We start from the raw sequence: 13,723 nt of genomic DNA on the forward strand, positions 1-13,723 counted from the left end.
TCTCTGACTCACACATATAGTAAAAGGGATGCCTAACTTGACACTACCTGTTTTCAAACATGTATAGGGTGTGTAGTATGTGCATCCGACATAGGCAGCCCTGCAGCACCACCTGAGGCATGATTATCATGTGTTAAGCAATATAAAGCAGTGCTAAACAGCTTTTACCACTATTTAGTATATGTAAACAAAATTGCACACACTAACTAGCACAACTTTGGACAATGTTGAGCAATATTAGGCAACGTTCAGCAATGTTAGTTAACGTTGAGCAATGTTGGACAAGCTTGGTCAAAGTTGGGCATAGTTGAGCAAAAGCAGGTAAACATGCTCATATTTGCTCTACTGGCCCTTAAGCAGTCTGGTCTGCTCAGTATGAAAATATAAAGCAGTGACAGGCTTCGAATCCAGGATACTGTGCACTATAGTCATAGTACTGAACCACTAAACCATGACAGTATTTCATTGGTCAGCCTGTATGAAGAAATGTTGATAAGTCTATGCAAAGTATCTCATGGACACCCTGCAGGCACAGCATAATCCCTGTCGAGTTATGACACAAAGGTGAGCCCTGCAGTAAAAATAGAACCTGATTTTCAACACACATATACTATAAATGTTAATATTGGTCATGTTCACACACATTAACAAATGTAGTGGACTTCAGACAGCAACATACTGAAAGGTCACACTGGACATACTCACACACTTGAATAAATGAGACAAATGTCAGGCAACAAAACACTGAAAGGCCAAACTGGGCATGCTCACACACACAGGCCATGTCTGAGTACAGCAGTGGGCCACACATATCCGGCAGTTGCATGCGTTAACCCAGGAACCTCTAACTATTCACCAATCCGCCTTGTGCACACAGTTATATGACAACAGACACATATAATATATTGGACCCTTGTTATAATCAAATATGTACTACAGATATTTAGGTTGTTCATAGAAAGTGGGAAAGCAAAGAAGATCAAAAACCTGCAATCAGTATAATCAGTAAACAATGTGCACACCAAACTTTATCATAGGTTCATAGGTTGATACTAGGCTATCTGCCTAGGGCATTTATAAGCCTAGCCAGAGTGTGTTTGGCTTTCGCAACCCTGTTAGATTAGTAGACTGTCCCTGTGAATAGTAGGTCACACAAGATAGCCCTTTTATGGTTAGTTTATTGTGCCTCTGTCTAGCAGGGACCCAGAAGAGATCCCAGAGGTAAACATACGATCACCCACCCACTTGTCAAGATTTCTCCTGTAGAGGGTCAGTGAGGGGGCTCTGCCTATGCAGGACTGGGATTTCATTCCAGAGTGAGGGGAGCCTCTGGGATATGAATCTGTCCCTCCAGCATGTCCTATTAATATCTGTGCTGAAGTTTAAGTCCCTGGAGCATGTAGCTCTAAGGGATTCGGATATCCTGAGGTGGAGCATGTCCATTAATTCTAGGTTGGACATGGCTATAAACATCAGGCACAGATCGCATCCGAGTAGGCAGTAAGCAACTGAGTAGAGCTGGAGTTACTTTAGCCAAACTGCGCAGGGCATCTGTGTGAGTCCCTAGATCCACTTGGCGAGGTACTTTTGTGGCCATTACAGTTGCTGCACGTGTCGGGTAAGGTACATCTCAAATGGGGCATTGTATCCAATCATGGGCCTGATAAGTATAGGGGCACAATGACCTCTCTTGATCTAGATATGAAACCTTTTGGGATAAGGTAGGCTATATAGAAGGTCTGTCTAACCACTTTGGAAACGTGATTGTCAAAGGCAAGATTACTATCTACTTGGGTCCCCAAATCCCTAATAACTTCTTCCATACTTAATGGATTACCACCTATGTGGTAATGTGTGGGCACTTTGTTATTCTCAAAGGGGAAGACTATGCATTTAATGGCATTTAGCTGTAGGCCATGGCTCTGGCACCAGTTATCCATCTCTGTGACACCCTTTTGCAGGATGCTTGTGCCAGCTGGAGAGTCGATTAACGGCACCCAGTTTGCAGTCATCTGCAAACTTGGTCAGCCATAGTCCTCCCGTGTTAGCCTGTACTTCAGAGAAATATATACTGAACAAGAGAGGTCCCAGGACTGAGCCTTGTTGGATGCCACTTGTAACTGATGTAGAGTCAGACATAGCACCTGCAATAGTGACCATGTGGGTGCTATCCCTGATCCACTTTGCAATCCATCTTGTGACATATGTGTTGATATCTAAGCTGGTGAGCTTATTTATGATGCCCGAGTGGGGTATTGTGTTGAAGGGTTTTGCGAGGTCCAGGTAGGCTGTGTGGACTACCTTCCCTATGTCTACGGACCTGGTAACTGTTTAAAGAAGTCAACCAGGTTCAAGAGGCAAGATCTGCCCTCAACAAAGCTGAATTGGGTAGGATCCAGTGTCTGTAGGCTCCTGTGTCTGTAGGCTCCCGATGTCTTTGTGTATGAGTTCCATGATGATACACTCCATAGCTTTGCAGACCAGGCTAGTTAGGCTTATAGGGCGATAGTGTCCAGGGTCCATTGTGGCACAACCTTTGTGGAGCGGGACCACTGTTGCTGTACGCCATTCCTTGGGTACATATCCTGTAGTAAGTCTGATACTGAACAGTGACTTAATGTGAGGGTTAAGTTCCTCCTGAAGCTCGTGTAAGACGCAAGCCGGGACACCGTCCAGTCCCATCGATGCTGTGTTGTCTGCTTTGGAGAAGACAGCTCTCACCTTTTCATCTCTGATGTCAGGGAGGCTACAATCTGTTGGGATGGACATTTGCTCTTTAGGGGGGATGGGGGAGACATTTGCACTGAACCTGTATGCCAGGATGTTGGCAATGTCTGTGTGTTCAGTGTATTTTTTGTCATTATGCACTAACTCACAGCATATCTGGGCGTTGCCACCCAGGTTCCTGACATAACTAAAGAAGGCCTTGTGATTGTCCTTAGTGTCTGGTGCAATTTTCCTTTCGAAGCGTGCCTTAGATGAATTCATGAGTGATTGTAGCTTCTTGCTAGTACTGATCAGAGATGCCTTCCTTTTTTGGGATTGTGCTCTATCATGTAGTAGCCTCCTCCTTTTGTTGTGTAGCTTATTTATGGCTGGGGTCCACCAGACAGGTCCCCTGCCTTTGGAGGAGTGAGTCTTGTTTTTATTTGGGATAGCATGATCCATGCATTCCAGTAGGTGTCCATAGAATGCGTTTGTAAAGGATTCTGAGGCTGAGCCATATTTACCACTGTCCCAGGGTCTTTGAAGGATGCCACCTTGGTTATGAGAAGTGTGACGTTTGCTTTTGAGAAGTTCTTCACCGAGATTACCTAGAATGGGGTTGGGGATGGGATATGGATGTCCAGTGAGATAAATGTATGGTCTGACCTTACCAATGAGGGGGATACCTCTGGTGTGGAACATAGAGTCCCCATGTTGGTGATGATCAGGTCCAATATGTTTTCCCCTTTTGTGGGTGTGGTGACCAGTTGTGCCATAGCATTTGAGTTTGTAAATTCTAGCAACCGTTCGGCGAGGGTGTTGGGGCTTGAGTAGTATTCCCAGTCAATGTTTGGGTAGTTGAAGTCACCCAATATAATGGTGTTTGGAGAGACCTTCATATTCTCCAGTGTTCTCAGGAAAGCTGAGTGGGGTTCCTGAGTTTGGGAAGGTGGTCTGTAGCAGGCTACAAACTGAAAGGCAGATTTGCCCACTGTTAGTTGCACATGTATGGTCTCCGATGCTTCGTGCAGTGCTACTAACCTGGAGGTGTGTGTATCTGTGATGTGTATGGATACTCCCCCTATTTTTGTAGGTCGGTCCAAGTTTTGTGGCCGAAAAGCATGGTATGAAGTATAACATGGTAGTGCTGGGGTGCTTTCGGGAGCCTGAACCAGATGTCTGTTACTGCACAGATATCAATATTCTCCATACTGAAGAGAGCCTTGAGTGCATGCATTTTGAGGTTTAGACTTCTGGCATTGAGCAGCATAACCCTTAGTTTCTTTTACCTTGTATTTTCTATGGAGGTGGGTTTGTCTTTTGAGCCTTGCCTAAAAAAGGCACTATTGGGGTGGCAAGAGACTTAGCCAGTATTCGAAAGTCCAGGGGTGACAGGTGCAAGCTGTCCCTAGCAAAGCAATGTGGCATGTTGAGCATGTCATCCCAGGCTGACAGATACTGGATCCCCTTTGAATGACACCAATACGTTAGCCTACTGTTAAAATTGATCATTTTGTCTTTATACTGTGCCATCATTCTTGGTGAGGGTAAGATGCTAGACAAAGTCAGGGTCATACCGGCCTGGGCTACATGATCAGAGAGCTCTTCTATGTCCATTGTCATGTAGTCCAGGGAGGAATGTCTGAGGTCATTCACACCAGCATGGACAATGATGGAGCCATATTTGTACTTGCTTTGGAGTGACCTGAGTGCATGTGTTCTGTGGCGGATCCTGGCACCCGACAGACAGCTCAAAATGACCTTCTCCTTGCTCAGCCTGGTGAGTGGGACATCAATGTGTCTGACAATAGAGTCACCTATTACAAGTGTATTAGGTGTGTTGTTTAGCCCTAAGGGCAGTGACTGTGTGGCACACTGACTTTGTGAACTATGTGATATGTGGGTATTGTTGTGGGGTAGCAGTTGTTTGGGTGTCTGCTTTGGAGGTCTCTGCTGCTTAGGCAGATTTTCTTTAGAGCCTCCGAGTATGTTTTTGTGTGGTAATGTGTTTTGTTTGCTGTTGCTATAGGTCTATGTGAGACTGGATTTGTGGTGTGTGTGGTTACCTTCACCACCTGATAGACTGTGCCAGTCATGGGTCGAGAGAGCTCAGCCTCCTGTTTGTCTATATAGTTGCATCTCTCACATACATCTGAGTTTGTTGGGAGGAGGAGAGGGTTGTCTGTGTACATAAGGCAGTTGTAACATTGCCTCAAAATTCCCATATTCACCAGCTAGACTGGATAGTACACACAAAACTGACCTTTGGACATGCCAGGATATTATGATGAAATACTCTGTTGACTGATCAAAAAGGATAAGTAGGGTGTTAAGTATGTAAAAGTGTATAACAGGGGTGTAGTGCTCAGGTTTGTCAGTGTTTTGGAAAGATTATCTGCGAAGGAGTCCAGACAGAACCATGACACTTCCTTCAGCTATGTCATAAATAGCAATGTACACTCATATATTTCTTGAGTCAGGGCCAACTGTACATGACTGACAATGCCAACATCCTGTCAGACAGGCCCATACATACATACCCACCTCCCACTGACAAAAGGCCCTATCATCATACCAGGAGATATCACATGTAGAATGGGTAAACAGCTCCTTCCAAAGCTGAAAACATGGCATCAATTGGATTACATTGTTTTCCTATATGTGTCATAAGTGAATTGCAGAACAAACCGACCCTGCACCTGAACAGTCTGTTGAGCCTCAGCCTCTCTGCAGGATCTGAAACTGTTGAATGGGTTACAGCAACATATGGCACACCCCACAAATGTTGGTGCACAACAGACCATGGGAACTATAGTCCTATAAGCCTATAAAGTCTGATCTGCAAGGCCATGGAGTCCATCATGATTCAAGTCATAAACAGAGCTATTGGAAGCCGACAAACACACAACCCTATCAACTTTGGTTTGTTCATGGGCAGATCATGGTTCCCAAACCTGCTAGACTGTTTACAAGGCAGCCACCCAGGACATACATCACTGAAAGGAGCTACACACATCCCACATAAACTTTCCCCCGGATTCACGAATCCTCCGTGTAAGACTTAATGCGTCTTACTTGGAGGCTGCAGTTGAATGGTATGATGTTAGCGTGCCATGAATATGCATGAGGGCATGCGGACTCAACCGTAAGTCTTACATGGACCGTGTAAGAAAGCAGGGGGCGTGTCTGACTGCCAAGCAGTCTAAATGTCCACGCCCCTGCAAATGTTTAAAATAAAAGCAAATAAACAAGAGCGAGTCTGCTCAAATGTCCCTGTACCCAACACCTCACTGTCTGATATTGTAAACCCCCATCACAGTTCTAAAATGCATAACATTAATTTTTTTTTAAATTCCCAAAATAGCTGCCCTTATTTGCGCGTGTGTGCGTGGGTGTGCCCATTGCTTAGCTACAGTTAGCAATTCTGACATGGAAGAGCATAAGAAAGAATGTTTATGCAAATCACACCAAATAGCAATAGCGTAATGGTAGAGCGTTCACGCAAAGAATAGGCATTCACAGTTCGAGTCCCACCACTCCCTTTTGTATTTATTTTTTAAATCAGTATATGGAATAATACCTAACAAATATGTTTAAACATAAAAAAAGCAGTGAAATGGCCAATGTATCAGTGAAAAAAATAAATATTATAAAGGATCCCAATATAAAATTGCCTGCAGTTAAGCAGCGCTTCACCCAGCGCAATAGAGTTGCCCATAGTTCAATAGCGCTTTACCCAGCACAATAGAGTTGCCCATAGTTCAATAGCTCTTTACCCAGCGCTATAGAGTTGCCCATAGTTTAAGAGCACTTTACCCAGCACAATGTGTTTGCACGGACGTGCACTCTGCACCAACCAGGGCACCATAGGGCACCGAGGAGCAACATAGAGCAAAGTTGCTTAAATGCAACCACACCCCCTAGCCTGTCTGGACAGTATAAAAATAAAATGAATGACAAGGTTTGAACCCAGAACTCTGTGCATTAGAAGCAAAGTACAGAACCACTAAGCCATGACAACATAGGGGAAACAGCCAATGTTAAAATTCATATACTTACTAATGGTAGTTTAACCATTACTAAGCAGGTCTGCAGTCAGCCAAGAATTTTGCAAAATGGTCAATCACAAAAAAGTGCAGGGAAATGCGGCATATTTAAGCCCCACAGGCGGGAATACACGCCATAACTGATTGTAACTCCCATCTGCAGTTAGAATGTTTGGTGTCGGAGAGGGAACATGTTTTTGAGCACAACGTTGGTGCATCAAGGAGTCGAAATACATGGTTTGGCTCCTTATCCACCGTCATGAGTCAAGACTCCTGCAGGGCCAGTTCCAAGGGACAGAGTACAAGGCAGAGGCTTGGAACTGGTTAGCTTGTGACCACACCAGTGCCACAGGTGTTCCTCGGACTGGTGAGCAGGTCCGTCACCACCATACTGACCTGAAGAGATGAAAGCAGGACCGCCTGAACCAATGGATACAGGAGGTCCGTGGGATGCAGGATGCCCCACAACTGGAATGCAGTATGTAAGAATTGATAATGGAGTATGTATAATGGATAGGTATGTCTCAATATCCCTTCATTTACTTTACAGCTGCAGGTGACTGTGCTGCGAATCAGCAAGCCTATGCTGATAGGCTGCTAAGGGTGCGCCACCAGGCAGGTTAGTGATTATTCTGCATGTATTGTTATATAAAATATGGGAGAGAGCATGAAAGAAAGTGTTGTAGTCCAATAATACAGCCATAAAATTGCCTAAATATGTCCTCTGCATATACTGTCAGATAAAAACTTCAGAGAGACAGAAAACGAGTGTAGTAACCCATTAAGAAAGGTAACATATGTTTGGAATAATATCTCTGCAGGCATTGTCATATAAAATAGGTTCATAGGTTCATAGATTGGTACTGGGCTATCTGCCCGAAGGTATATATTAGCCCAGCCACATTGTGCGGTATTCACTGCCCCTTTAGTAGTTCCCTAGACCCTTGTACTAGCAGCTAGTACCCTTGGCCCCTATCTAGTTGTGCTGTTGGTGTGATCCCCGGTGTGAACTTTCTGTTACCCATCCACTCATCAAGGTTCCTCTTGAAGAGTGATAGTGAGGGGCTCTGTCTTATGTAGATCAGGACCCTGTTCCATAGTAAGGGAAGTCTCTGCGAAGGGAATCTATCCCTCCAACATGTTCTATTCATTGCTGAGTTGAGGTTTATAGCCCTAGAGCATGTAGCTCAAGTAGATTTGGTTTTGCTAAGATGGGGCATGTTCAACAATTCTGGGTTTGACATGGCTCTGTATGTTAGACAGAGATCGCCTCTGAGAAAGCGGTATGCAACAGAGATCAGTCTTAGCTTTTTCAATCATGCTGCATAGGGCAACTGTTTGAGGCCAGTAATCCTCTTGGTTAGGTACCTTTGTGGTCTCTCCAGCTGCTGTAGATGTCTAGCCAGGTACATTCCAATTGGTGCATTGTACTCAATAATGGGTCTGATGAAGAAAGAGTAGAGGGGCACCATTACATCTTTAGATCTTGATGCAAACCCTTTCGTGATCAGATGGGTCACATAGAAGGATTTTCTAACCACTTTGGCAACATGGTTATCAAAAAAAAGCTGACTATCTACTTGGTTCCCTAGATCCCATATTTCTTCTTCAGATTTCATGGGATTACCTCCTATGTTGTAGTTTGCGGGTACTCTGTTTTTTCCAAAGGGGATTACTATACATTTTTTTGCATTTAGCTTGAGACCATGGCTTTGACACAAAGCATCAGTCTCATTTAGGCCCTTCTGGAGGATCTCCATGTCGGCCGGAGACTCTATTATAGCACCCAGTTTGCAGTCGTCTGCAAACTTAGTCAGCCACAGCCCTTCCGTGATTGCCTGTACTTCTGAGAAGTATATGCCAAACAGGAGGGCCGGAGGACAGAGCCCTGAGGCACACCACTCATTACTGGTCTGGATTCAGACATAGATCCCGCTACTCTTACTTTATGGGATCTGTCTGAGAGCCGGTTTGCGATCCATCTTGTGACGTAAGGGTTTATGCCCAGGCTGGTGAGCTTTTCAATAATACCTGAATGTTGAATGGTGTCAAATGATTTAGCAAGGTCAAGGTAAGTCGTGTGTACCTCCTTTCCCTTATCTATAGCCTGAGTAACTGTCTCAAAGAAATCCACCAGGTTCAGGAGGTATGATCTGCCCTTGACGAAGCTGAACTGTGTGGGGTCAACGACTGGAGGTTCCCAATCTCTCCATTTATGAGTTCCATAATGATTCACTCCATAGCCTTACAGATCAGACAAATAAGTGAGTGAACCTGAAAAAAGAGTGTTCTAACCTATTAATAAAAGTATAATATGTCTTGAACATGTCTGCCATATACACAGTTAAAACAAATAAAGGAGTGAGCCTGTGGAAAAGTGTGCAATGCCATTAATAAAGGTCTAAAACCCAGAGTATGTCTGTGTCACAGAGTTTGAAATGTTGTTGTACCCTTGCATTATACAAACAGTACTGTTTGAAAAGGTGCTGGCAACCCAGAGTTGTGCAGTCCCATATAAAGTGGGTGATGGAAGTGCTAGTAGCTGTGAAACATATATACAGTCCACAATAGTCAGTTACTGGCTGGCATGGATAAGTAAATCTGGCACACATGTAGCATGTTATTTTTTCCCCAGACATGTGAGTGTGTGTCAAGAAATGCAGGGTTCTGTACAAATCGAAGTGAAAATGTCATGTGAAAACATCCCAGATATGTAGATAAAGAAATATAAATGCAGTCAAGAAATATGTAGCAGTAACATCTGCATCCTGGACAGTTAGTATGTCAGATATAGGTCAGGCATATATTGAACTAGCCAAACCCATTACACAACCTAATGTATGGTGGCAAGTGTAATAATACATGTACATGTAGGGGATCTACACTTGCAGTCACAAGGAATGTAGTGTAGATGAAAGGGTAATTATAAAATGTTAACCGAGGTTTTTTCTACACCCTACTGTATGTGCATAAACCATGCAATTCCACACCTCAAAGGGTATGTGTAATCTTAAATATTTGTTGGGACATATGTCCTATTGTTCTATAAATATTTGCATTCATGTTGATGCATGTGCCCTGTTTAAACACCACACTCATGGTGGCCTGTTGCTACCAAACATCCCTGCATGCTGTTGGAATATCCACTGTGGTTCAATATATGCATGTGTTATGTTTGCTGTTCAACTGTTGTAACCTTGGTGTGTTGGGTTAATGGGAATATTACTGCATGCTGTTACAACTAATCTGGAATGCTGTTTTGCTTATGTTGTAATTAAACACACCTATTCACAGAACGTATGGGAAGGCTGGTCCCTGCGGACCCACCTGTCCCTCCTCAGCTGGTGTGTACACCTGGCACCAGCAGGTCCGGTGCCCAGCCTAGGCTCCCCTCCTCCATTGGTCCTGTGCCACCTTTGGGTGGAAGTGCTGCAGGGGATGGGACTCATCCCCCTGTGCAAGCGTGGGTGGAAAAGGGCCACCTGTCCCCCTTCAAAGGGTCTGGGTTGTGGTGCGTAGGGAGATCCATCGTTCAGTCGCTAATCCCCTACATCAGCTCAAGGCGAGAGTGGCGAGTCTCACAGGTGAGCCTGCCCATCCTACACAGCCCCCAACACAGCCACCCTCAGGGCTGTGAAGGTTCAGTGGTGACTGCCCATGGGTGGGGATCTCAATTCCACTGTTACCATCTGTAGGCTCATGGGCTTGCGATTTCCAAACATCTGACCCCGTCAATCGTGTTCACCCACCCCATGTGTCATACACCGTCCCTGTATGCATCTTGTCTGTATTGTCTGTTTACCTTCCCAACCTACCTCCCCGGACATACCTACTTCCTCTACCTCACTTCCCACTCTCACCTGAAAAAAAAAAAAAAAAAAAGGGGGAATCTGTACCCACAAAAAAAAATATGCTCCATACATAGCTTCCCATTTTGCACACATGTCCATTAGACATGTAAGCTGATAATTAGAATTGGCAGTACAACATACTTTGTTGTCCTCACCCCTCCCCCATTGGTGGAAGGTTTCAAATTTCACTCCAAATTCATTGCATATGCACAGCTGTTGCTGTTAAAGAAATGGGCAGCTATGAACCTTCCCTACACCTGTCCAGCACATCCCGAGCTTGTTTACCTACTGTCTGTCCCTCTTTGTGCCCCTTTTTTACCACTTTCCTATCTCCCCATTTTCTTTTCTTTAAAAGAAATTAGCGCGGGTGTTAGTGGGAGTAAGCACTTCTAACCGGTAGTAAGCGGGTTTAAGCAAGTGTGCGCATGTGTGTGCTTAGCTAAGTATTGCTAAGCATCGCGCAAACCTGCTTACAACTGCTTAAAAGTGCATTAGTCACTCTATGGCAAGGCCCTTGTTCTGCTGAACAGCAAAAGAAAAAGCCTCTGCCAGTCTTGAACCCCAGACCATTGACTGCATGAATTACCACTAAGCTACAGCAGATATACAAATAACTTGCTTCTCACATAAATATATCATGCATTACAATGAATGTAAATGGAAAATAGGAATGGTTCTGTGGGCCTTTACCAGCAGTTGTTGTGGAAGTGCATGACATGACTGTGAAAGGAGAACCAGCCATCCTAGCAGGGAATAATGTTACAGTAGCATCTTCCAAACACCACACAGTATCAGACCAGGATAAATACTGGCAAAGGTGAATAGGGCAGAGGCCAGACTCCCCAACTGTAACTGATTTACAGGGATGTCCCTGATTTGTAAACCAATGTTAGCTGTGCCCCACTGAATCACTCCGAAAGGTACTAACTGTAGGCAGACAAGTGTGGAATCACACATAGTGCATAATGTCAATAGGTGAGAGTAGACACTGCATGCACATCAGAAAAGGTGCACTTATACATATGTTCTGATTCCCAAGAAAGTCTCAACTGCAATATGTCAGTAATATATTGCAGGTGTATCTCACTTATATGTACCTTTCACTGAGGCCATTCAAATATATACCTGAAAGTATGTGAGGCCTGGCAGAGGCAGGAACACACAGGCATATCAGCATTACTGCTGTTACACACTCCACAAATAGCTTTGGAAGGAGTTCCACAAGCATGCCCTTATGTAGGAGTACAACACAGAAATATCACAGGATAGTAGCCATGTACTGCTAGTAAACAACTTTGACAATGCCAATGTGCCACTGCTGAAAAGACTGGTGTGGTGCACAGGCAAAGTATACTAGGCTAACCTCTAGCTACCATCCGGATATGTCCACAGGTGTGAGCTACACAGGCAAACTACTTGCTTTGATAGACTAACAGGTACACAGCAACCCTGTATGTTCAGCAAGATAGACCTCACATGATAATAAAAAATGCTCTTGGCAGTTCTGCACCCCTACCCAAAGATACAACACACCTGTGTATTCAGGCAAAAAACAGGGTGCAGGTAGGCATACTCAGTACTGAAATATGTCCAGTTGTGTTGAGCAGCCTGTGCTAATGTCAACAAAAACAAACCACAAACTGTGCAGAAGTGAGTAATGTAATAATTACAGTATAGCAGTTTACAAACACTGCATGTGCTACAGGAATACAGTGCAATAACCACATTTGTATGGCAATTAATTGTGTAAGTGATGTATCCTGTGTTAGCATTTGGAAGGGTGCGTACATGTCTGCACTGATATATGTGTACTGGAAGCAGCAACATTCAGGTTTGAGTACAACATGCATATAACTGGCTACAACCCTAGCATCAGATAAGAGACATATACCAACCTTCAGACTGACACAACGGTGTCCAGAGCAAACAAGCATGGGCCCCACCTTGGAAAGCTGAAAGGGCTACACCTATCTAACCTAGCATTTTATAGCAGTGGGCTGCAATCACAGTGAGTAATGCAATCACCAAACAGCAGGCTGCATGCAATTACTGAATGGTGGGCAGCAATTGTTACAGAGGCTGTCACATGCACAAGTGCAGATACCTTGAAAAGCAGGCTGTACCTGAAGTCTACACTTGCAATTATATCATTGCAGGTGCTGTGAGATAGAGAGTGAGAGAGAGAGAGAGAGAGAGAGACACGGACACAGACACAGACTGAGACAGAGACAGAACAGAGTGAGAAACTGAGACAGAAAGTTAAATAGATGGCGAAAACCCAAAACATACCACCAATAAAAAAAAAAAGACTACAAAACCGTAACACACAGAGCATGGAAATACAAAGGTAAGGTATGTAACTCACATGTATGTGTTGGCATGTAGTAGATGTTCCTGAAGAGTACTCTACACACTGCAAATCATCCATGTGTGGCAGCAGTATGTATCTATCTGTATCTGCACATGTGCATAGGGCAAGGGACATACTGCAACTGTTAGTGAAGGGTGGACAGATATCTGTCAGTGAAGGTTGATATGTGCATATATCCATGTAGGTCGTAGTGTGTGGCCTAGAAAAAACAGTATGCAGTGCTCAGGAGCGGCCTTAGGTCAGCTGGTGCCCTAGGCAAAAGGGCTCCATGGTGCCCCCTACCACACTTCCTGGTGCTCCATCCTTGTCTTACTACACCACATAAATAGTGGAAAAGCACCCCTGCTAGGCCGGCGCCCTAGGCGGCCACCCAGTTGGCCTATGCCTAAGGCCAGCTATGGTAGTGTTGATATATGCCATGTGGTGGCTAAATGCTGTGGGACAGATTTGTCAGATCTGCTGTGTTACAGCCAGTGAGGCCTGCTAATGCTACAAGGGCTGAGGACACCCACATGCATTCTGCCCAACACTGTGCAATTTAATCACATACCTGTACATCCCACAACTGTCTCATAAGTGATATCCCCACCATGAAAGGTGGACTGTACATGTGCCTATATGTACATCCATGTGTACAGCAATGGATGTGTACATGTATGTGTATAGATATATATATATATATATATATATATATATATATATATATATATATATATATATATATATATATATATATATATATATATATA

This window comes from Protopterus annectens, chromosome 5.part1 (genome assembly GCF_019279795.1).
Source record: "Protopterus annectens isolate FY-2018-M chromosome 5.part1, PAN1.0, whole genome shotgun sequence".
Taxonomy (NCBI): domain Eukaryota; kingdom Metazoa; phylum Chordata; order Ceratodontiformes; family Protopteridae; genus Protopterus; species Protopterus annectens.